General features: G+C 41.8%; 1 protein-coding gene across 1 annotated transcript in view; it reads left to right on the forward strand.

The window, feature by feature from the left end:
- The first annotated feature begins 1,015 nt into the window (after nucleotides 1-1,015).
- The window catches only part of LOC113571986 (cadherin-18-like), a 71,383-nt gene continuing 45,311 nt past the window's right edge, over nucleotides 1,016-27,087 (forward strand). Inside the window, exon 1 of the mRNA XM_081723471.1 lies at nucleotides 1,016-1,198. The gene's annotated coding sequence lies outside the window, so the exon portion shown is untranslated. The remainder of the gene's footprint in view (nucleotides 1,199-27,087) is intronic.

Below are 27,087 nucleotides of genomic sequence, written 5' to 3' on the forward strand. Positions count from 1 at the left end.
CCGCCTACTGGTTATTTTTGAATGACACTATTTATGCTCTTAGCCAATCAGGTTCGTTCTGGCTCCAAGGCAGAGCTGCCTTCAGAGCAGTTTTGAGTTGCGCGTTTGCACGTGAGTTGTTTAAATCCCCATGCAGCTCTTGACAGGATTTTTTAAAGTGATGTTTTCTAAATACCACACTGTATCACGGTGCCTGAGAGCATTCACTCGTCAACAGTGGCAGCGTCCCCCCTGCTGTGCACGCCTCTCCGTTTTGAAACTAATTTTCTGCAATTTGCCCCCAGTAATGTCTCCCCTGCCACTGAAGGGAATCCCACAGGGACTAAAAATGGTCAAACAAACAATTCCTTGCCAAAGTCTACACCACTATTTCACGGGTCAGGTATCCTTTAATAAGATGCATCAGAGATTCAAAAATTCATCTAACTGAATGCAGAGGAGTAAAAGGTTCGGCAGTCGGAATAACGCTCAGAAAGAATAAAAACTGCCATTACTTCACCCCTCTCATTATCATTATCCTTGCATTGACACTATTAGATATGTAAAATAATTAACTAATGATAGCAAATATAGGATGAGTGAAATGAGTGAAAAATGACTCAAAATACTTATTAAAGAGATCACATTTCAGGATCTTCATCATCTTAGGATCCGATTGAAGGTCCTTTATTACTGATGAGCTAGTTAAATAGTTCCCTGTAATTGGTGTTTGAATGATTTAACTGCAGTCAGATGTGGTAGAGAGAGAGAGAGAGAGAGAGAGAGAGAGAGAGAGAGAGGAGGAGGAGGAGGAGGAGGAGTAAAGAGTAACAGAAGGTCAGACAGTGAAAGAAAGATAAAAGAACAAGAGAGTCGTCGAGAGAGTGGGAGGGGGCTGGGAGGGGTAACACAGAGGAAACTGAGCTATAGCAGAGCTTCCCTCTGTCTCTCCACCCTGTGCCATCTTCCCCAGCACCTCATCGTTTCCTCCCTCGACCGTGCACGGATTGCCTGCCGAGACGCGAGCCTGATACACCTCCGTCTAGACAAGTACGTAGCCATCGACCGGCTAATTGCAGCCGGGGAGCTCCTCAAAGCACCTCACCGGCTGTCTCCACAGCGCTTCCAGGCTACGTTTCTGTCCCGCCCCCTCCTCCCTCCCCTGTATGCCTCTGACTTCCTTCAGATGGAGCCCTGACCTAATGCGGCAAGTGAACAGGTCAGTCGCGCTACCTTTTCAGCTTTTTCATACTCTCCCATTTTGGCACGGCACTGTTCGGGACCTGAACTGTTCGGGACCTGAATGAGACCTGAACGCTGATGGTTTTGTTGGCACGCATAAAGCTCTAATCAAAGCCGCACTCCAGAGGTAATTTTGACACTTTGGTATGACTTGATTGACTTATTTATTTACTTGTTTGTTGATGCTTTGTCAAATTATTTTTTTGGGTGTATGGGAGCTCACTGAGAGGTTAAGCTGCCATATAACTGTAGTAATAAGACTCTTTGAAAGCCTGCTAGCAGCTGGTGATTAAATGCTATACTAAATCCGTTCGACTGTTCATCTGAATCACAGATGAAAGATAGTTAGGCGGTGCTATGTGCCGTTTAATTGCTGTAAGGGACATAAACAGATTTCAGGACTGTGGTGATACACCTGTCGCCACCCGTTTTGAGTGTATGATTTATGTTCTGAGGCACCTATCTGGAGGTTGAATTGCATGTTTGAAACTCTGGAGCTGAAGCAGATGTCACTTTTTTCCTTGATGTCTTTTTTTGGATATCATCATCTAGACCTTCGGCTTAACATTTCCGGAAGTGTTTAAGTAGCTTGTGCGTCTGTGTGTGTGTGTGCGCGTCTGTGTGTGTGTGTGTGCGCGCGCGTCTGTGTGTGTGTGTGCGCGCGCGTCTGTGTGTGTGTGCGCGCGTCTGTGTGTGTGTGCGCGCGTCTGTGTGTGTGTGTGCGCGTCTGTGTGTGCGTCTGTGTGTGTGCGCGTGTATCCATACGTCGTTCATGTGCAAATTATGCCTCATTAGTTGTGAAAATTTTCAAATACTCATAACACGCTGACTGCCGCCAGCTCCTGCTCAGGTGTGAAGTGAATTTATATGGCTCTATATTTGAGTTGAGAGTTTGCCAACTGACACAACAGCAGGAATCTGGGCCCCTTTTACAGACTTGCCCCTTCAAAAGAGATGTGGAAAGAACCCTGGCTAATGCCCAGCCCTCAGAGTAAGCCTCCCTCACTTCAGTCACTGAATAATGATGTCAAACACCCCCGTGCATATTCTGTCTTTTAAATCCTAATGAATGCAGGTAAATTGTTGCAGGAAAAACTGATCCTAGATCAGTAAGTTGTCTGTCTATAATATAGGATGTTGCAATGGGTAACAGTTTGTTGACTGACATTTGCGAGATTTAAATATGCAGGCTTTGGTTGTTCAAGAGCTCAACTGATCTGCTGCCAGCATAGCTCAGTACAAATTTTTAAAATAAGAAAATAACTGCTTGATCTTTCCACATGACATCCTAAGCAGCGTGGATAAGACATTTAATTTACTGCTGAAATATTGTGTACATGATGGCCCATTTTTCAGGGCCATTTTTCTAGAACAAAAAAAAAACATTTCTCAGCACTGCTGTTTTTTTGTCCTCTACCGGTTTTCCAATGGAAGTCAAGTTTACTGGCTTTAACAAGTTCAGATGACACATCTATAGCATTCTTTATTTCCCAATTTTTCCACAATTCACACTGTCGGAGAATTTCTGAGCGTGTATCATCTCTTTATTGATGCTGTGAGACCTATCCAAAAGCAAAATTGCCCACACGGTTGTTCATGTGTAACTAATTTGTACAGCCTGTATTCTGCTACTTCAGAAAAGTGCTTCCGTGTGGAAGAGGATAAAAACGGAATCTTGCACAGCACGCTTCTGCTACCCCCACTTACACCACCACCACCATCACCAACCCAGCTCGCATGGCGGTGCGCGTGACTCATCCATCTGTCAGAGGATGGAGGTAAAGGGGGTGGAGTTTCAGAACAGCTGACCTGGAGTTCTGAGTACTGAGTTCTCTCATTTTCATATGCAAGAACCCTGTGTGAGTTTGAGGGGGAAAAGAAAATTGGGAAAGATGTTGACGGGGTTGAATAAACAGTGGTGAAAATATTTATAGCAGCGTAAGTATAAATGTAGTTAGATATTAGTCAGAATAGAACTTGTTCTTTGATCTCCCTCCCAAGATGGATTTCATAACTCCATTTTGTTGCATCTCATAGATCCCACAAAATAAATCTTTATGTTTAAAGGTTTTAACCTTGCCCCTTTTATTTTGTGTTCTAATGAATTCTGTGTTTGAAGACTCATACTCAGGTTTCAGTACAGTTTGTGCTGGGGAATCAAAATAAGAAGCAGAACATTAATATTTTACACAAGCCTCATCATCTGGACTCAGGGCAATGCGATATTTAATCATGCTTAGATGTTTGATTTCATTACAGTGAGACTTTTGTGTGAAAGACTTTTTCCCACGTAGCAATATAAGAGGTTTTGGTTATGGTATTTAATTACTCGTACACTGCTTACAACTAATGATGGGAATAGGTGCAAATTATACTCCATGAGTACTTCACTCAGGCTAGCAAATTTCCATTGTGTATTACTATCTAAAGATCTGAGTTTCACATGAGTCCAAGGATTTATTAGCAGAATACAAGCCGTTTAGTTACACATTATAGATGGTTAGATATGGTAATGATGGGATACACATCATAAGGTAAATAACAAAAATGCAACAGAAATATCAGAAAATACTACCTGAAAGATACCTACAGATGGATACAGACAGACAGAGAGTGGGTGGGGGAGGGCGTGGGTGGAACAGGGAAAGAAAGAAAGAGCAAGTCCCTGAGAGATTTCTCCAAGCCTGACTTCTCAGTCCACCAGCTCTGCCCCAGCTCCAGTCAGAGCTCAGCTCTCCTCTAAAAGTCCTCTCCCCCAGACCCAGAATGCCTTTAGCCTTATCTTGACCAAGAACACGGTTTACCACCATTAGCTAATCAACCACATACTGGTCCCACCGCCCCTCCACCGTAGGACAACAATCAGCTATCACAGCCACAGGAACTCACAGCTGGTGGAAAGACAGTGATTTACACTTTTGAATAATCAGGGCATTCGTGGTAGGGCAGGGACTGTTGTGATTTTATCATTTTATCATCTGAGACCTCATATGTGCAAAGCAGTGGGGGTATGTGAAAACATGACGTCATAGACCAGACTTTGGCCTACAGTAACTTTTTTGAGTGATGAGAGATCTACCTTGAAAGGGGAAGTTCCACAATCATAGCACAAATGTTCTCAGTAAAATAGTTGGACAACTATGGTTTTAAACACTTTTTTTATTTTTAATGACTAATGCACTGTGGTGTGTTTGGAACACTCTAGGGAGGCATGACTATAAACCAAACCAGCTCTGAAGCTGCTTAAACCCTGAATATTCAGGCTCACTAGACACATTTAATTACCTTTCTACCTTGTACATACACGTTATACAGTAGGCTTGTGTCCTGAGTTTATAACCCATCCATCTGTGGCCACAGGACTGCTGTTGGGTGGTGGGCCATCTTCACACTTGCATGTATAAACGCCCCAGCAACACTGTTGTGTCTGAGCTTGTACAAGTTCAGCACCCGCAGCTGTTCCATTACCATATCAGTGCTGAGTGTAGAATATGGTCAACCAGCTAATGTCTAGTCAGCAGGTCAGAAACTTGTGGATTGCTAACGAACTGCGCACAAAGATTTGTGCAGATGAGGTTCAGAGTGTTACTGCCCTAGATACTGCTGCCATACCTTATAAAGTGGCCAGTGTGTGTGTGTGTGTGTGTGTGTGTGTGTGTGTGTGTGTGTGTGTATGTGTGTGTGTGTATATATAATATAGTATTTTAATAGTCTGAGGTAGTGAGTTATACCCAGCATATAATATGTCAGTAAAAAAATCTAAATCACCCTTTAAGTAGTTCTGCTCAGTCATCAGTTTTTGTTTGCTATAATTTCAATTTCTACAGTTCTATTTCAATCACTTCCCAATTAACAACGACTCCCGAAAACAAGCTTGAAAGCCAAGCGTGAGATGCCATGACTGGCTGGATGTAGCTCCCCCACCCTCCCAACTCCCCACCCAGTGTGGGCAGGGGCGCCCACCCACCAGTTGGCCTGCGTTACGCCGCTCATCCGCTCTAATGGTCCCGTGAGTGGCTGCAGGCTGTGGTGCGGTTGATTCATCACCCCGCAAATTGGCTTCCCTCAAAACTCGCATCATTCATTTCCTTGTTAATGAAGTCGCAGCACTGCAAGCACCAGAGTAAATATGGACATGTTAAAGAGGGCACTGTCAGCATGCTCCACGGCAGCAGTGTCACTACGGAATACCGCCGCACGGCGCGGGAGACAGATTCGCCTTTATTTGTCTGGTGCAGCTCCGTTTCCTGCCGTGAGCCAGAAGAGGAGAGGTCTGAGTGGGTCGTGTCACATAGGAAAATGGTCCCATAATTTCTATGATGTGAGACGAGCTTCTGCGTTCAGAGTCCAACGCTCCCTGGTGCAGCGTTCCATTAGACAAATCAACATAAAAAAAGAATAAATAAATATTGGTTGAATGAAAATTACAGTCAATTGTGACCTAAAGGGTTACTTAAAACACATGTAGTAAAGCCTTTATGTTCTTCTTGCAGATTCAGTGCTTTTCAAAGTTTTTTTGGAGGGGGGGTGTTTTTGTAGAAATACAAAGAAATTGAACTGGCTAATGGGTCTGTCATCTCCCTTCTATACTTACTTAATCTTTTATGATATCTACTCGAGGATCATTAATATTACACATCACACATAATAGTTGTGTTGACTTTGCACTTTGCACTATTTCTACCAGAACAAGATCTGTCATAATCAAGCAACTGAAATAATGCGGACTGAATGTGTTTATGAAGTTGCACTTTGCTCTTGGAGAGAGTGCACAAAACATGGGTGAATCACGTATCAGACACCCGCCTGTGAAATCAACTGATTTTTGTTTACTGCTGAACATTTCCTGCACTTTTCCTGACAGGCCTCTGTCAATATGCTCTTCGCTCTTCTACTATATAGTAAAGTACAGTATACACATGCACACATGTGCGCACACACACACACACACACACACATATATATATATATATATATATATATATATATATATATATATATATATATATATGAATGAGAGAGAGAGAGATATTCAAAATTTTTGTGAAGTACACAAGATTTCCGGAGAATCAGCATGTTACTGCCACATCAGATATGCAAGCAAAGTGCTTCTGAATTTGTAGGAGGAGGAACCAGTTTATAGTTCAATAAGTACATATTTAAATCATAGCCTTCATTCCATGGGATTCTAAACTTCCAACAGTGTAGATCAGTTCTTTTTCTGAGTTACCCCATTTCATTGCTGCCATAGTAGCAACTGGTACATCATTAATGCAATGTCAATTAGTAATAAAATCCTTGTCATGGGAAAGGACACATATTTAATTCTGATGGTCTGAAGGTGTCCAACAAACCAATCAGCAAGCATTCTCTTGGTTTCTCCAATGTAAAGCTGATTAAATCTCTTGCCCGTAATACAGTAGACAGCTCCTGCAGTAATGTATGAGGTGGAATTGATGATGACAATCGAGCCTTTTCTGGCAGTTATATATTTAAATAAATAAATAAAATTTAAAAATCCCCACTCGCCCTCCCAAGGGTGGTCTTTGTCCTTCAAGCTTGAGTCCTCTACCAGAGGCCTGGGAGCTTGGACTGTTCCAAGGACTGCACTTTTCTGGACGGAGGTCTCAGGTTCCAAGCAGTTCCCAGGAACAACATCTATCACCCAGTTTGAGGATCACAGCCCTTAGTGCTCCAATTTCCACAGGAACCACTGTTACCATATATATATATATATATATATATATATATATATATATATATATATATATATATATAATGACAGCGAGAGCATGGCAGTAGAACATTGGCAATATAATTAACAGAATTAAACCAGAGCTTTAATAGTAAAGTAAAAGATATATTGTACCCCAAATTCTCCAAAAGCTGTCAATTATAGGCATATATATAATATATATTATAGAGAGAGAGAAAGGAGAGAGAGAGTGCATGTCCCAGTCCTTGACTGTTGAATGGAACACATGCCTATTGTGTGCCAATACATCCTCACTCTTGAACGGGGCCTGGGGAGAACGCCGCCTGGGACCTGTGGAAATGAGGGGGTGTGAGGTAGGTGATGAATGGCCATGATTAGCAACCCTGAGCATGTGGTTTTATGGTCTGGCAGCTCCGCTGTTATCACTTAAACCTGAGGCAAGACGCTTCATCATGGGTCGCAGGCACCAGACAGGACCCGCATACAACCAAGCACGTGCCCAGCACGACCTATAGAGCTCGCAAATAAGAGCATTTATGCACTCGGGGGAAGAAAAAGGGCCAATATTTTCAAGAAGAAATGCTGAATGAGTTCCTGGAAATCTTTGATCTTAAAGCTGTGCTTTACAAAAAGGATTGCTTTTTATATTTTTCTTCTGGTAAAGAAAAAAACTGGGTATTTTCAAGAACATGCTTTCAGATAATGAATGGCATTAAAGATGTCCATAATGCATGTAAAACCATAAAACAATGCCATCAATATACAACCTGATGCACACTATATAGAAGTCATACATAAGTGCTTTTTTCACCCTGACAGAAACAGTAATGACATGAAAAGTGGGTGGTGGAATTGTCTGCCATTTCATAGTCAAATCAGAAACTGGCCTGGTGTCAGTTCCATATCCTTGACAGGAAAGGATCATTACCTAAAGGAGGGAGCTTTAAGGTGCCATCCAAAAACGGTGGACGGTGCCAAAAGGAAATGGCTCTGATGGGAGGTTTCGGGCCCAAAACCACAGCATGACACAGCTTAGTGAATAAACCTGCCCCTGACATCTAAGGACGATTCGATACTCCTGGAGACAATGAAGACAGGTTCTGCCTTCATTAACTTCTCTTTACAGCTTCCTGATTAGAGGGCCTCAGCGGGGGGTCCGTCCTCTGATGAAGGCTGGCTAAAGTGCGTCTTGCCTTCCGGCTCAAAGGCATAATCAAGAGATCTGGCTGATAAGCTTCTTAACACCTGCCAGTTTCACTTAGCCCATACACAAGTAGTCATATGCCCCATAAACTGCACAGATGTCATTTCACGTTCTGTCAAGGCAAATATTTGGCATCATGCAAGGAGAAAGCAGGATGGTGAGTGCAGCACATATACCACAGAGCTGTGCACTGTCCCTATCATGTGCACACGGCAGTGGTAGTTCAGGGGTTAAAGTACTTGACTGGTAATCGGAAGGTTGGAAGTTCAAGCCCCACCACAGCCATGTTGCAACTGTTGGTCCCCTGAGCAAGGCTCTTAACCCTCAATTTAAACAAGTTGCATTTAGATGTGATCACAAGTTGCTTTGGGTGAAGCTAAATGCTATAAATGCATATTGACTCCAGTGAGTGGCTGCAACCAACCTTACTGCTACTGCCCAGTATATTCACCCAGCTGTCAGCCCTGAATGATCTTACACTGCCTAGCAGAGTCCACTGGCTGTTTGAATTGGGTTAAAGCCTGGCCTTCCCTTGAAAAACCATCAGTAGGAGAGATGATTCCACACCAGTGACTCTGTGATTCCTTTTGGGTTTTTCCCCTTGGTCCTACCTGCTTCAAAGATTTGATGCATGACTCAATGAATTCTGAAATCTTATTTCAAAATGTAATAAGTATTAGTTGCTGTAGAGGCTCTGTATGTGCAACAGAGCCTACATGTGATAAAAACAGGCTTCTCAGAAACTTCAGTTTATAAAGGCCAGAAATTTGCAATCAGCTATGCAACCCCGCTACATGCCAAGGGCAATTGTGTCAGAGCTGAATATTTCTATATTCATATTTGGAATATGTTTATTTGAAATTAGTTTAACAAATAAATATTTGGTTAATATTTGGTAAGCTGTTTTAACCCAATAAATGTGCACAGTATAAATGGAACTGCAAGGAATTGAAATATACAATATTTAAGACTTTATCTGCCACACTAGCAAAAAAAAACTTACTTTAATAGCAATTACTAAAGTGCAGAGCCAATACACTGACCAAATGTATTATTTAGCCAACAATGAAAAAAAATTAAACATTGGTAATAGAATAAAATAGCATTAAGAGCTTTAAAAATAAAGTAACAAAATAGATATATTGTCACTTTATGTACAACTTTTGTAAACCCTGAATCAAAACAACAGGTGTCGGTTTGGACCTGAGTACCTGGCAAAGCATCAGATGGAATTACCAGTAAGCCATTTGGAGAGTAACATCCGAATCCCAGGAACCAAACAGACCTGCTAGAAACAATACATTCCTCAGTAGCAAAGCTATCAGTAAGGTTATATGCAGTTATAAATGATGGAACACTACAATTCTAATCCTATAATTGATACGGTAATCCTATAATTAAAATGCCTTAGCTAGTAAGCTAATAAGATCTATGATTGAAAAGATTTTTGTCTTTTATTTTCACATAAATGTAGGAATATCACGTTAGAACACATGGTAAGCATATCTGCATTTGGTTTCCTAGTTCCCCCAAAGGTGTCTGACCGGGTTACATTTTAAACCACAAAAATGAAACAAAGGCACACACACACACACACATACTCAAATGCAGAGATGTCAAGTTGGTAAAATACAGCAAAATTACAATGCTGTATGATTTTTGTTTGTTTCTTTGCTTGCTTATGTTCTTGAATGCTTCCTGTCTTATTTTCAAACACACAGATACACAGATGTAAATTGCAATATGACAAACAGTTGGTAATAAAATTAGAACACAGTCCATGTGCTCATCTAGACCTATTTATTCAATAGCCTGTTTATAAAGCTCTCCTTTGGTTTAAGCAACTGAGTAACATATTGGTCAAAGGTCATTGCCTGCCTATACAACGTGATGGTTGATTGAGTGCTGCAATTTTCCAGCTCCTATAGTGGAATTATGACTGTTTGGGAAAGCATGAAAAAATCTGTGACTAAGTTTAGGCCCTCAAGGAAAAGATTGAGCACAATGTTAAACTCTGCATACAGAACAAAAGTGCATCTTTTTTCATTCTCCCACCAAGGTGGCAATTTCAGAAACTACTTAATTTTTCATACTGGCAATAGCAGGAGAAGGGGAGAATTATTAATTGGCATGTCAAGGAAGAGTTTGTATTCGCACTGTTAAAGTACAACTCATAAAACCAGTCGACTAGACAAGTCGGACACAGCACACTAAGAATTCAGTATTAACTTACATTGGCAAGACTAAATAGACAGAAATCTATTTTTGGACCATCTAATTTTGAGTTCCATGTTCAGTTATAAGCAACATCCAATACAAAAGCACGTCATTTTCTCAGCACGTCAAATAATATAATTTTTCACCATTAAGACAAATAAGAGAATTACAAGCGATTTTAGACAGAATTATTTATAAGATCAATAAGGCAATTTGTAACATATTTAAGTTCTGTCAGTCATTAAAGGCATAAAGTTTAATTTTGATGGGTGATTCTTCATGAACAGGGGTGAACAGAGAGTGTGGCATTTGTGAATAATTTTTTTAAAACAATGCTTTCTGTGTTTCAGCGATATAGCACTTCCCACATTTACATGTGCTTTCTGCTTGTTTTTTTTTTTTTCCTTTCAGCTTTCAGGCTGAAAGATGTGAAATTGTAATGCTCTATTACTTTGGCAAACATGGTATAAAATGCTCTGTGTTAATTAGTGTTCTATATTAATTTCTACTTTCCTTGCACAAAATGAATAAGGGTCTGGATTGACTGTAAGACTGAGATCAAAGCGTGACTCATCTTGAGCGTTTATGAAAAGATTATTCTCATTCTTGGTTATCAAAATGTGTACCTCTAAAACCTTTTCTTTTACATTTTACAGAAGTTCTTACATCAAGTTTTAAAATTAATTAAATGAAATTAAACAACTAAATAGTTAGACTAAAGGGATGTCACCCATGAACACTCAGCTCTCAATAATCAATTAATTAGTCATTACATACATTAATAGTGCTTACCAGTATGAATACTAGAGAGAAAGTTGACTCTAGCAAGTCACATTAAGCTCAAAGTGAGAAATAACTGTATGTCACTTGGATCATTTAGGTGATACATTTACATTTGGCTTCTCCAAATCGAAGTACCAGCAGCAGGCTAATTGGAGGAATAGAGGAATTGGTGAACCTGGTGACTGTCATTCATAATTAATGAGCATCTATTCATGGCATGCCACACAAGTTCATTGACAAAACAAACTTCCATTACAGTCCTTTCAAGAATTGATCCAATATGGCATATAGCATCTGAGTGCATTTCTTTAATGCAAAAAATGGTCTCATTTTCCTTTTTTAGCCAACTGAAACAGTATTTGGAAAGTGTGCTTTGAAATAAATTGGTGAATGCCCTGTCAAATGGGTCAGGTGTAACATGGGTCAGCCCAGTGTACAGTTTTTGCGCAGGGGAGGGTTTGTGGAGTTGCAGAGAGGACAGTTAAATACCACTAGCCATTTGACCTTGGTACAGTTCTTAGCTGGGCCTATATGAGATGTAGCAGGTAATGAAGGATGTGAGAGAGTGGGCCAGCTTCAGTAATGGACCATTTGACCAGAGGCAAGCACTTAGCTCTAAGGATGAAGAGGAGGCCTCAGTGCACCATTGAAAAGATAAAGGAAAAGTAGGAGCAAAATGAAGTTTTTATGGCCAGTTCATTGTCTATTAAGAAATTTTACTCTCTTTTATTTCATCATACTACTGTTACTTACTTGTTCCTCTGTGTTTTCCAAATAATGCTCCTACATTTCTTCAACCATGCCAATGACCAAATTGAACAGTACCTTACACTGTGAAATGATATCAGTAGTCCATAAAACAAGCAAACTAGCTAGCTAAGAGTCTTTATTGTCCTATGTATAGGGTACTTGAAAACTGACAAACAAGATCCCCCAACCCATCCTGACAATGTAACGAGTATTGCTTCATTGCAAAATTGTGGAGAAGTAATGGTGAAAATGTGAAGTTATTCAAAATGATGAAAATAGTTTTCTGTGATGAACTCCAGAATTACTAATTACTAATAATTTTATCACACTGAATAACATCATGACAGTAATGAGTTCATGGGTACTGGTGACATCGAATAGTTTTTATCAAAGCGATAATCAAAAAGAACATGTAAAAAAAGAGTTCTCAGATGTCATTTCAAAATGCATAATTTAAAAATAAACATATCCATCTCTAATTAGAGTCTTGGAAAAGTATCAATAGCAATTAGCTGGTAACATGCATGCTACCAATTACACGGCATGTATAAGCTTTTAGGCATAAACGCCTAAACATTTACTGAATATCTCAGCGAATTTAAATGTCCCTTGGGGAAGTGAAACATCTAAAATACTTAGTGCAGATGCCTTAATTGTGTTCTTGTTATTGATCGGCCAGGCAGGATGCACGTGTTATTGCCAAACAAAGGAGCGGGAAATAAACCGCCACTCTGTCTTTCTCCATACGATTGCGGAATTGTTTCGTGCTGCCAAATGCTGGCATATGGCTTATATCCCAGGCTATCGTCTTCCTCATTTCTCTCCGGCATTCCTACTTATGCGTCTCTAAGCAAACAGCCAAGAATGTACAATGTGCGCTTCGCTTTTCACGCCTCCTGCTGCAGCCACACAAATCCCGTCGTGCGCTCGTCACGTGGTAGTTTCTTCAACACGGCAGAGAGGCAGCTCCAGTTACTGCCATCTATAACCGCGTATTTAACCCGCCCAGGCTTGATTCTGATCATAAAATAATGATCATAAAAAAATAAGTAATTCTAGTTATGTTGGACAAAAACAACAATAGACAATGATGGTTAAAGAGCTGGTCAAAGTTCTAGAAGTCAGCATGGCATTGTTAATATTGAATATAGAAAAAAAAATGTTTACAAAAAAAAAGGAAAAATTTGAATTTTATATTGAAAGAAAATGAAATAGAAAACTCAAACTACAACACAGTTTTGTTCTATCTTCTTTTTCCTTGCAGCACTGGCAAATATGTTAATTTTTCACAGTAATTATGTAGAGTAAGGCATTTTTTGCACAAGCAAGAAGCTTGTTTGAGATGCCCTTTTGTCAGCAAAACATCTTAAATTTAATCTACTTTAATCTCATTTACCAAACTTATTTGATGTTTATTATTTCATATTCTCTAAAGCTGCAGCCAGGAATCTGTGCATCCTGTTGTTGTTTTAATAGTGCAAGAAAAAAGGATTTCAAGTAATACCATAAACACTACATGGGGCATCTGAGTGGTACAACAGAAATGTGTTGGCCCTATCACTGGGAGAGTGTGAGTTTGATCCCTGATCATGCTACAGCCATCCATGGCTGGAAACCCGAGGGAGTAAAATTGACTGTGTCCTTCAGGGAGGGAAGGATGACATACTCATTCCCCCTGTCAATTACAAGTGAGATTGGCCAATCATGTCTGCCTATGAGCTCATGAATCAGAAGGGGGTGGATAGCGCTATCCTCCTGAGATGTTGCATGAGCTACAGCTCATAAAGATGTGGTGATTGGCTGCAAGTGCCTCAGAGGAAGTGTGTGACAGTCCTCACCCTCCCTGGCTGACATCTGTTGTGTGATAGGGGAGATTACTTTTGGGGGGGGATTGGCTATGTTCAAAGTGCAGGAAAATCCCTAAAAGAAAATAATTTGATAAATAAATGAATACAATAAGTATAATAAGTATAACAGTTATGGTTATGGTATTGGCTGGATACCCTGAATTGGATTAAAGAAGACAAATGAACATAAAGACAATATTGTAATTATTTATTGGTCAGGGACAGAGCACAGCCCCCTACAAGTCACCACATAAACATAGCGCTCAGCGTACATGTTGTAAATTGTCATGAACTGGTCTGGATTCAGGGTTTAACCTGGATGCAGGTGCATAACCCTCAGAACTGCTGACAGGGAGATCATTGGTTGTCCTTTTGTCAGTATAAGTGCCTCTGGCTCTTATGTGCCTTCTCATCCATCGAAAGTTTCAGCTTGTATCAAGATCTGGTCTTTAACAAAGCCAAGCCAACCAAGCAGCAATGTCCCTGGGACAGTACTATCGACTTCCTGTCAAACCTTACCCCTCCAGAGGGAATGTTCAGGGGTCTTGAGGATTATATCAAGTAAGCACTCTGGCAGTGTTTTTTTCACTCTCCACCTCCACAGCCTTGCCTGGGTTCTTCTCAAGAAGAAGGATGATTAGGCAGGCCTGAATTAGGTGACAGTTAAGTACTGCTGGCCTCATGCCTGTGGATCCTGCCAACCTGATGCAGCTATATGGAGCCAATACACTTACCACTGCATCTACTATTTCATCCCAATTTGGGCTGGCGATAAGTGGAAGATCACCTTCACTTCCACCTTGAGGAATTGCAAATGCATGATGGTGTACCGCCCATCTGTGTCTTTTTTTCATGCCAAAAATAAGGTCCTCCGGCACCTGCTTTGATGATTGACAGGCACATACTTTAATGACGATGACGTATTCAGAGGAGCACGTGGTCCATGTGAGTGGCAAGATTGTTTAAGGAAGGATGTTTCTGAAAGCTGAAAGGTTTTTCTGGGGATCTGTGCAGGGCAGAACTGTCTCCTCTAAAGGGTGCCAAGTGAGCTTTCCTGGTCAGATGCTGATTAGAGGGCCCACCTCTACCATTTGTCACCAAGATGGACATTTCCAAACAGAAATGGGTTCTAACCTTCTCCCAAAATCATTGGTGAGACTGCATAATTGTTCCTATGTGCATTCATAGTCCAATGTGCAGTGCATGGTTATAAGCCTTAAATCCATCACTTTAATGGCATTTTCCAGTAAGTGGTAGCCCTGCTACTTTTTAAATCATGTGGCATTTAAGCAGATACTTTACTTTAGTGAGTAGGTGAAAAGCATTAAAAAACATTATATTTGATTTTCTTAATATATGCAATGCATATTTTTAGTTCATCAAGATGTAGCTGCTTTTGGTCAGTTGTCTGAAACAGGACAAACACCTAAAAGGGGATTACTGGCTTCTAATGAGAGCAGTTTATAATTAATGGATTATTAGCAATTTTTAATTAGCAGAAGAGATGACATCAATCACAGATATAGCATTTAATGGATAGATTAAACTTATCTGAACAACATTTTTGTAGAGTAACATTTAGTTTGGCTGGCTGCATTTTTCAAGCAGCTTACACAACAGGTAAGCATCTGTGTCCAAGAAATGGTCTCCTGAAGAGTAGGACTTGAATGTTCAGAAGACAACCTTTCAAGCTCAGAATATCCCGGGAGGAATGGAGGTTCTGGCTGGAGGGAGCACTCCATCTGTTTGTGGCCTTCACAGCCCACTGCAAACTGGGGTGCATCCAAAAGACACAGTGCCTCACTCCCTGCAAAGCCCTTTGGGATAGGCAATGCTCTTCACCCACACAGCCTTCAGTAGTCATATTCAGAACTTTGCATCCAAGTCCTGCCAGTTCCTGGCAGTCCTTGTATTACACCAAGTCTTCTCTCTCATAATCACATAGCGATTACGAACAGCAGGGTTTGATTTCAGATCTATTGTCTCACAAGTCATAATGACGAAAATTACAATAACACTGCAAGAAAGTCACAGAAGAACATTTATTTACATTTGTGATTCATGGGTGGTAAATGGAATTAAAAGAAGATTATGCTAATTGTTTTTTAATGATTTATTGCCTGCTTGATTATATGTGTGCATGAAAGTGATTCTAGCCAAGTGTAATTGCAAATTGTTATTATTATGTTAAGGTCTATGTTAGTAGAAGTTATTACTAGACTGAGAAAAAAAATACTGCCACTGAGATATTTTGCTATGTGACAAACACCATGATCACTGACAATGACTTCTCATTCACAATATACGGTGGTAGCAGCTGTGGTACCACCGCGGGCAATGTTTGATAATCAGCTATTTGGTCTCAGAGCTTGATCTAGACGTGTTTTCCAGAAGCAAACAATATGAAAAAAGCATCACCAACAAGACCGCAGAATGGGTGACTGTTCTCGGAGGCCATTAAGAAGCCCTCTAATCAGTTTTCCTCTGCAATCACGAGTTCTATACATATAGCTTGGCATCAAGAGAGTACGGATTCATTGAGTGCTCTTATCCCTGAATAATAAGAGGCTAGTCGGTTTTGTTTCAGTAAGTTTAGGCGAAATGTCTACTCGTATCAGCAGAAAAGAAGGCTGTATTCAGGCAGTTCTTGATGACCATGGCTCCAGGAGGGTCCAGTTAGGAAAGTTGATTAGGGCCAGTTCTGAAGGGTGATTTCCAAAAACAAAGACAAGAGTATTGATTGTCTGAGATGTAAAATGTTCCCTTCATAGCTATTTGATGTATGAGTTTAGCCAACCTCTGCATTTGCATTTCTTCCGTTTTTATATCCGACACGAGCTGATATATATTGACACATGACAGCTACCCAATTTGTAACACTTCTCCTGTTTAAATGAACAGTTCCCTTTTGTTGTAGACCTGTCATATAGTTGCATTTTAGAAGCCCAGTTACAGACTGCAGCTTCCTGTTGCCATGCAGAAATCATCAGCCACCCTCCCTCCCTTCACCTCAATCATCACCGGTCAGTTTCTGACCAGACGACTACTGATAAACAGCAGTGGAGTGGAGCTGCTGGAGTCTTTATACGCCAATGTCACCGTTGTTGAGAGCGGTCCACCATCCAAAAGCAAACGGCCGACAGTGGTTCGGTGATCAGAACCTGACCCCTCGTGAAGGGACAGAGGATGGCTAAAACAAAATGTACATAACAGATGGCTAATAGACTCAACTATATAGTTACAATGTGTTCCTAATGAAGTGACTGGTGCATCAGAGATAAAGTGAATGCACAAGAAGAGACAGCCATGTCCACTAAACTCCTGTCTCTCTCGCAGACTTGTCCCTGTCACTAAAAAAAAACAGCCATCACTGTGAGTAACCCAGAGGACGGTGTTCCTCCCTGCATGTGATTTGCTCACTCTGCAGAGGCAGCAGAACAACGAGTGCACGAGAGTGACCAGTAGACCGGCAGACTAGAGGTCTGTCTCATTACAGTGACACTAGCCGGACAAGCCCCCCGCTCACAACTCCCGGGCAGGATGCCCAGGTGATTAATGTCTCCACCAGCAGCCGGCAGCCTGCTCGTCACTTACATGGCCAGCCACTCCTTCTCAACCCACGGAACATCCCCGGCAAAGTCTCCGTAGCCAGGTGCTGGTGGCCAGACACGGAGCGCATCTCTAATCAGATCGGAAGATGGCCTGAAGTGAAGCCTGCCTGCTCCGGAGTAGATTAAATTGGCAAGTTGGTGTCTAGACCGACAAAAGGAAGCTAAAAAGCTATTTCTTACTGATATTGTTTTTATATCAAAATTTTAGAAAATGTATGCAATCTGTGAGGATAAACTAATGGCTCATTATTTAAGTCGTAATTGTGCTGTTACTACCTCAAACAACAAGAACAACAATATTGTCCATTCTCAGACCCAAGGGCGGGTTAAGCCTTTTTTTTTATAGCTAGTTTACCTGTCATTCCACATTACAACTCCTGTTGCCTTTGGCTTAGATTCTCTATACCTCACCCCTCAAAGCTTTTCAATAATCTTTCGTGCTCCTATTTTCGTCAGTGAACAGGATCTCATGCAGCTGTGACCTTTCACCTGTTACTGAGGATGAGGACGAGGACAGGGAGAATATTGATATTCTCTACCACACTCTCATCCCCCTCCTGGTTACCTGACAACAGCGCCTTGGGTTAAGACAAGCAGAGTGGCAGAGAGGCGAAATGGCAAACCTAAAAGAAGCCAAGGCATATGAAGGGCAAAAAGGGGGGGGGGGGGAGAAAAAATCCAGAGCTCAGTGTGCATGTCGAGGCTCTCCAGAGACGGGCATTCACAACAGCTTACTCATGCTTTCAACCTCATCTAGGAGCAGGGGGTTGGCGAAGAGGAAAGCGAGATCATGGGGGAAACTCTCTGTGAAATAATCAGCACACGTTCATTGCTCTGAGCAATGGCGAGAAAAAGAGAGAGAGAGAGAGAGAGAGAGAGAGAGAGAGAGAAACACCAAACTTCAAAAGATTGCTTTCTCGGGCTGAAAAAGCTCTGACAAAAGGGTACGTGGGGGTCTCGTTGGAGGAGCACTATTGATAGAGGGGAACACAATGTGCATTGCTTGGCTCGTCGCTGCATTAGCATAGATGCATGCTGCAGTTTGAAATACAAAAGAAAATAGAGTCGTCCCGTTCAACAGACTGGCTGACCATGGGAAATACTCAAGCAAACGTATGTATGTATGTATGCATATATGCATGCATTTGAACAAAGCTTTTCACATTGTGGTAATGGGCACAGTTTGGGTTCCATTTTAGTGCCTCTAGTTCGACATAGGAACTTTCACGTCAGCATTATATAATAGTTTGCACTGTCCTGTCATAGGTGAAGTATACTCCAGCCTATGTACATTTATTTAAACCATAATCGAGGATGAAACATTGTTTCTGCTTTCGATTACTCCATGAGGTGTACACATATATAATTCCTCACGGCTTACCTTTGATCAAAAGTATTACCTTACCTTGGAAAGTAAGTGCATATGGCTAAAATAAAGTCTTCTGTCCTGGCCCGTCATCAGACCTGCCATTAGACTCCATCACTGTCAGGAAAATGAGAACCTGCATTGATGTGGATCCAGGATATTATTTCTGTGATGAAAAAGGGAGATGAAGTGTTCTGCGGCTTTTCAGACCCTAACATAACAAACAATACTGTTTTGACACTGTTGTTTGATAAAGTTTTACTTTTGCCTGAAGTGATTTGGTTTTCACATTGTTACAGGCACAGAACGTGCAATGAAAAGGTTTAATCATCTCCAGTGAAAAGGTTTAATAAACCATAACAGTAATCAAAATAACTACAATAATGTATTATCGTTATTGGCACTGTATATTCCATTTTATAAACTGAAATCATGAATGTGTTCTAGAATTGAATGCATGAAAAACATTCTCCAATTTATCATTGGTCCTTTAGAATTTCCATATGCTGACACGTCTTTGTAACAGGATAAAGCAACCTCTAGCATAGCTTGTCACACTGTCAGGGCGACATAACCAATTCGCATTGTAAGTCCTCAGAAATCAGCTGGCACCGTCGTCACATGCAATGTGTGTAACATTTGCTTTGCATGCTGCAAGCTGAGGTCTGTCAAAAGTGCACAAAAGATGTACTGTTATAATGCTAGATCCTTTCAAAGTTTTCACATGACAATAGTTGTGAAAGAGTAATACAGACACTCGAGCTATTTTCTAAAAATTCATCATGTCTTGTTGCTTTCATTGGGTCTATTATGTACTATACTGTGCATAAAAGGATGTCTTGTGGGTGTTAAATGGGACAACGGTCCATAAATGTAGGCCAGTCATCAGGTACCGTGCAATGGCTTTGGCCAGTGTTGCAGTTCAAAAATACAAGCTTTCCATATGTTGACCGTGTTTCCAAGTGATGACCCATGCTGAGGGTGTGTCAGTGGCTGACACTCAAATTACACTCTAATTTAAACCTTTTTTGCTTCCCAAACTAAAGTAAGTGGTAGTAACTGAAGTATATTACTTTTTATACTAAATTCTGAGCTGATTTTAAAATTTTTCTATCACATATATGCATTTTAAGTAACAGGGCAATTACATTTTCATTAATTATATATTACTTTTTCATAAATAAGGCAGTTATTGCACCTAAAATGTGTACAGACATGCTTCTAAAATGTACAATGTATGATTTTTGCCTATATCATGTTGGCTATATGTTCTCAGGAACATTCCTCTTCAGTGTCCAGCAGAAGTCAACATAGAGGGGATCATCTTTCCTTGGTACCACTTTTCTATGACTTTTCTATACCGTGCATAATAACATGTGAGTATATTGGCACAAAAAACCTATAGGTGACAGAAAAATTCTGAAAACATATTTGGATTCAGCATGCCAAAATATATAATAAACGGGAAGCAAAATCATCGACCAGTGTTACCACCATCCTGAGTTCATACAAGGGAGTAGAGCTGTGAAGTAGAAGCAGGTGTGAAGCAGAAGGAAATCTTGCAGACTCACCACCTGATATCAGCTTTTATGGCAAAGGGGAGGAATGAATAATATTTTAAAATAATGTGTTATAATGATTTAAAGTGAGTTAAATGTCTGTTTGGCATTTGGATTTTTTTATTCTACCACTGATCCAAAGCTTTGGCAGATAGCCTACTTAGTTATCTGCTATGAAATTGCATCTGTGACAGCTGTAAAATGTTGCTGTCATGGGCGTAGAACATGCAGGATAAAAAGAGGAAGCAAATGCGAGTCTCCATCTGAAGAGTGCTGGTCAATGGCACCATACCGCCCCATCAAACACACTGGTGGCAAAACAATGGGAAGGTGGAAGGGGATGCACCGGGCATTGTGCCTACCTGGGCATGGGGCACAGAGAGCACCGTGCCAACAGAACCTGGGGCATGGAGGACACTATGCCTCGCACGGCAGCATTGCACATCCCTGGAGCCTGGAGGCCACCCTCTTGCTGAATGGGGCCACCTCTCGCCAACTGGACAAGGAGGCACACTGACTATACCATGTTTCCTTGACGGGGTCCTCGGAGTCCACCAGGCACAGAGGCGACCTTTTTCCTTGGGCCCCCTTTTTCAATTGTGCGTGGAGAGGGAGCCCCCTCCAGTTTACTGGGTCCCCCTTGTCGATTGGGCACAACGACAGTGCCTCCTTACATCGGCTGGGACCCCCTCCCCAGACACTATGCCTCTGAAAGCCCTGGGCATGGCAACACCGTGGGGACTTCATCCCTCTTATCGACTGGGCCCAGAGCTGACGCCCTCTTGCGTTGATGCCCCCACCTTTCTCGTGCCTTCAAAACACAAAGCAGGATGGGTTAATATGCCATTGGACAGGCCTCCAGACTGACCGGTCTGCTCACATAGCGGTCAGACTTAAATCGGTCAGCCCCTGGAGAGCAGGGCCCAGGGGTCTACTAGCCCCCCCCCTAAAAAATTCCAGAGAGGACTGAACCAACGTGGTTCTGCTCAAAAAGCCTTTGGCTCCAGAAGGCTTTGGCTGTGGCTGTTCTCCCTCAGGTGGTGCTCATGTCACAGGTCTCCTGACATGAGGTGGTAGCGGCACCAACATCCCCGGAAAGCTTCAGGGAACCGTCGTCGCGTCCTGGGAGAATGGTAGGACTTGCCGGCCCGCATGGAACGAGCCCCCAACAAGCTCCAGGGGAACATTGCACTTGAACGCCAGGCTATTGAGACCATGTAAGGGGAGAGAAGACAAAACATGCAGACACACAAAAGGAAAAAGGAAAAAAGGGGAGACAGCTGCTTCCAAAAGTGCTTGGTCACTCTGTCACGGGTCTAGAACGTTCAGGAACAAAGAAGTTGCATGGCCAGATACTTTAAGCTTTTGTACTAAAGGCCCAGGCAAAGTTTACTAGGCTTGGTCTTTGAATCTTGTGCCTGCAACTCTGCTTTGAACAAGGTCCTTTTCTGGCTGTAATAGTGACTGAGCCGGATTAGTGCTGCCTCTTCGGAAATCTCAGTCCAGCAGAGCCTCGGAAATAAATTACACAGCACGGCATCCATCCATCATGTTTGACTAATGTCTCAGTGTGGAATTTCAATGCGACATTTATCCCCCAAATTCAAAAGATATGAAAAGCGTGGCCATGCATCTAATTACAGAAGCACTGAAGATTGGACATCATAACGAGATGGTGGAATGACACGGACATGGTGACTATCAGTTATTAATCAACACAGACCCCTATTGTTCTCCACGTTGCCAGTGTGCAATGGTACATTGAAATAAGCTATGCTATGAATGGCGTATGCATATGTTATGAACGGTTTCTGCGTGGTTTCCTAATATGAAATTAGGAGGAAAAAAAGGAGGACAAGCTGCCTAGTTGAAATTGTTTTCTTTTGTCACCATTGATTTTCCCTTTGACATGGCAGCTCAATCATCATAGCAGTGGCATCTCAAAAAGGCCTCATACTGTCTCATGATTAATTACAGAACTAAAGCGTGGCTGCAGTGTTGATATTTTCCTCCTTGTTCCATGCATGGCCAGAATGACATTTAGTGTCCCCGATGCCCGTTTTGCCCCCGTGTCTGGCACCAGATGCATTGCTTTTCAGTTTTACGTAGCAGCCCATGAATTATACTTTCATATTCTCCTGCGATTTTGCCATGATTTTTCTCCCACCGCCACGTGACGCATGTTCAGTGAAGCGATTCAAATTCTGGCTGAGAACAAATGAAAAGGGTTATCTCACGCTTTCTAATGCAGATAGATCCTTATTGGCATCAGCGAGGCAATGTTTATTACTTAAATAAATGCCTCTCTGATGACAGCAGAGGTGATGAATGACAAGGAGCTCTGGGAGCTATGAAAGGTGGCAGGAGACAGGTCTGGCATGGTCCTAAAGAGCACAAGCTCAGAGTGGCCTGAGGAAATGTTTTTATCCAATCAAATGAAAGATATACAGAGAGAGAGTCAGACATTTTTGTTTGCGAATGGACAACGATACAAATCGGCGCACACATTCTGACAAAGAGAGAGGAAATGAGATCCCTCTTTCTCCCTCTTTGCCAGGCTCTAACCCCACACTGATGTCATCTCCTCTCCCTTTTGTTGCCTCTTGCTATCGAGATTGTCCCAACAGCCCCCTGGTCTGCGTTGCAGCAATGAAGGCTGGGATGCTGCCGGCCATGTCGACGTCTGCCAATAAGCTGGTGTCCCCTGACCAGCCCCCTGTTTGATAGGTCATTACCCAGTGGGATAAAGGCGCCTTGGGCACAGTGACCCCTAGACGCCTTCTTACCGCTGCAGCCGTGTACTCTGACCCCACTGGAAGCCTGTAAGGGTGACGGGCTGGCGCTGTTTAGAACCATTAGTAGAGGTTGGGTGCACATTTTTGGATTTCTGGCCCTGCTGGGTTGCAATTTCTACCACCATATCAGAAGTTATTATACTCATCTTGATGATTTTGTAGCCTTCTCTGTTGCATGTGATGGTTCGTGAGCAGCCATAGTTACTTGGGCGGAATGCGCTCATTTACAGCATACCAGGTGGATGCATGCCACATAGAAGAGCTAATGAATTAGGTTGTATGAGGATGTAGTGTCCAGAGATATTGGGCCAGACCTTCAGAGAAGCACCAGATTTAACAATTTATAGAGACACCTTTTCTTGCCTAACGAGGTGTGGTTGTCAGTGGGAAGGGGTGGAGCAGTGCAGGGTTGGAGCAGCAATCAACTGGCACCAGTTCTTTATAGGATCGTCTTCATTCTTGTGGTTACAGTATGAGGGCCAGACATGGACCCTTGCATCCCATATCATTGATAAATGCTATCTATATATTACAGTATGTTACAAGATTACAATAATGCTATATTAACATTACAGTTACGTCTAGGAACAAAAACCCACCAAACTCAACCACGACCCCCCCCCCCCCCCCCCCAAAAAAAACCCAAAAAAACTAAAACACACATTTACTAAACCTTTTCTCCCCATAGCATTTCTAAGTACTCTTCTAAATACCTAGCCATTGACTTTATGCCTTGGCATTTAAGTAACTTCAGTAATTCGGAATCCTTGCCTCGCTGCAGGGCTAAATGCTCTCTGACACTACGCAACACAGATGCCAGATTAAGAGATCGGATAATGGGCTGCTGTCAACTCTGGTCTTTTTAAATCTTTACCATTGCTGGAGGGCTTGGTTTTGCTTCACTCCTGAATTCCTGAATGTCAGATCTCTTTATAGTGAGCCATAGCCATACTGTGATGATGTGGCCAGATGCAGTTATCATCAAAATATCCTGATGACTGACACTTATGATGTCTTGCATGATCACGTACCATATCTGAACGAGCCTGAATTAGAAAACTGTCTCTTTTCCTACACACATCTAACAATATTGCTTGGATTAGCTGCCTTTAGTTATGGAGATTACAGCACACACATGGTGAGCTTAGTGAGAGACGACTGCATTAAGTGATGGGTTGTCAGATATTCATGAGAGTCCAAGATTATGAAAACATTTTCCGCTGGGGATGTTGTGAGGAAGCGTTCACAACTTAGCCTGTCGCTGCAGGAACACTTCAACCCCGCACTGCTTTCTCCAAAGTTCAGCATCTTTTGGATGCAGGAGAGTAGCCTTGTGAGTTTTGGGATGCAGTGCTCTTTCCTACATGTCTGAGAAGTTATTCATTTTTGAGGAGACAAATAGTAGCAAATGCAGTGGCGAGAGAGCGGCTGGGATGAATTCTGCGAAAATAACGGGGTTTTTTTTGTTTTTTTTTTGTTTGTTTTTTTAAAGATGCCCCTGGCACAACAGGAAATCCCACGTGGGAAAGAAAGCAAACTTTCTGAATTATTTTTTGGGCTTATGGGACTTGATCCGAGTGCAGTGCAAGCCGTCGTGATACAGCTAAATGATAAAGGAACAACAGTGCATCGTGTAGACAGATCGGAGCACTGTGCTAGCTCAGGGAAGCTATGGATCGGTGTGTGTCTGTGCTGCTACCTTTTTCCATGAGGTTCAAACAGCATGCCTACACAAAGATGCACACAAATTAAACAAACCAGTCTGTCAGCAGAAAACCGTAGGGTCTGGATCTGCTGTTGTCTAAACACTGCCAAAAGTGTGCACAAGAGCTCCTCGATTGCTAGTGTTCGTTTAGTACAAAGGGATCCTCAGATCCCATGTGATTAATGGCAGCAGTGGTGACAGTGTCATGCTTTAGCTTGTTAATGGGACAGAGTGCAGCAATTACAGCCATCAGGCCAGAGCACCCTGTTGAAAATTCTAGCGCAAGAAATTGAGATAGATTGACTGCTCTGCAAATGAGGTTCCTGGTTAGGCAGAATATTTCAGACAAAACACAGAGGTAAAGAACAGTAAGACATGATTAAACAGATTACAAAGGAATTTTTAATTAGTAGTTTTGGGAATAGGTGTTTGTGTGGAGTACTGAAGTCATTTAAAATCATTATCCATACTATTACCTACAGCCAATTTATACCACTCACCAGACATTTTATTACACACACTTACCCTACAGTTACGGTCACTGGCCACTCTATTGGGTACACCTTTACAGGTGCATTTTCTAAGTGTAGAGTTAGGCTGTAGCCAGTCTGTTGGCATACACAGTAGCCCACTGTTACCTCATTCATCACTGCTCAGTTTGTGACTGCTGACTACATATTGTTTAAGTTGTGGAGTGTTCACACACCATTTCCACTGACATGGTAGTGATGTTGTGGGTTTTCAGATGGTAAATGTTTATCAGGCAGAGAAGCATTGCTGGGCTTTTCACTGCTGAGTTGAGAGCAGACCACCAGCCAAGTACATCCCGCTGTCAGAATTCCTGTGGTCTGAAATGGACCATTTATAACACAGTCTGACAGTCTGACACAAGTGTGCCTAGTATCTATCTATCTATCTATCTATCTATCTATCTATCTATCTATCTATCTATCTATCTATCTATCTATCTATCTATCTATCTATCTATCTATCTATCTCTGACTATTCTTGCTCTTAATTCTGTTCTAGGTAGCTTTGTGTGTAGTCTAGTATAGGCTTTTAACTGGTGTGTTAGTATTAATAAGCATAAAAGATTATGTGAGTATATAAATTCATTGTGGAATTGAAGATGAAATTAATTAAAAGGGGTTTATTAAAAGCGTGATCAGAATGTTGGCTCCCTTACTTATTAATTGTATAAATATTAGGACCACAGTCGAAGACAGACCAGGGTCCAATTAGATTTAAATGGATTACACTGTGATGTCCTATTTCCAGTGGAACCTGCTTTCTCAGTCTTCCTATGAATACCATTAAATCATTAGAAATTGTCAGTGCACAAGTTTCTGTTTGGATTATGAAAAATATACTTAATAATCCTGTCGCACATATGGAGCGACAATAATTAAGTAGGCTTAATTGGTTATTCACATAAAACTAGGGAAAAAAATAGGATTCCAAGCCAGATCTTTGGCACAGTAAATAATACTGTCTAGCAGTTACAGTCTTGCCTGAAACTACATCCAAAGTTCTTTGCTCTTCAGACAAGTCTATGGGCATTCCCCTTGCTTGTGCCACTCATTTCTCATGTTCCATCTGCTCCCGCGCTGCCGTCTGCTACTGCCGCCTCCGTTGGATATCTGCAATCCGGCAATCTGTCAGCCGCTGCTGGTGGGGCACTGCCATCGCGGCGGTAACGGGACGAGCATTCGCTCACGCTCGCGCTCCGAGTAAACATCAAACAGCTTCGCAGTGGGACGCTTTTTGCGGTTCTTTATTGGCATCATTGGGATTATGGGTTTTGTTGTGGGGGGGAGGTTTGCAATGAAAGGGGGTGGGGGCTTTAAGATCACCCCAGTAAGAAAGCAGGGGTCTGGAATGAAGCAAAGCGTCACCAAGCAGAGCCAGAAGTGATCAGGGGGTCTAACGTTTATACACTCATAAAATTGGAAGGAATCGACAGAGTTGCCTAAGATAGGATATGTAGGAGCTAAGGCTTTTTTCTGCCCACTGTGTATGCATGGGTCATTAACCCAGGTGCCTGGGTAATGGAGAGAGAAAAAAGCACTTAAACAGCGCTCAGATGAAGCACTATTCCACTTGATGAACAAGCGGAGACATCCGGTTTTATGTTGGATTGGTCTCTCATATTGTAGTCACCTTGTGTTTTAATAGCTTCCATGTTTGTTTATGTGTTTTATTTGTTACAATGTAATAAATTGCAAATATTATGCAACAACTCACTGATAATTTGTACTTAATCTTTATGCATTGATAATCTGTTTAATTAATCTGTTCAATTTGTACAGTTGA

This window comes from Electrophorus electricus, chromosome 11, assembly GCF_041902795.1.
Source record: "Electrophorus electricus isolate QZ-2024a chromosome 11, ASM4190279v1, whole genome shotgun sequence".
Classification (NCBI taxonomy): domain Eukaryota; kingdom Metazoa; phylum Chordata; class Actinopteri; order Gymnotiformes; family Gymnotidae; genus Electrophorus; species Electrophorus electricus.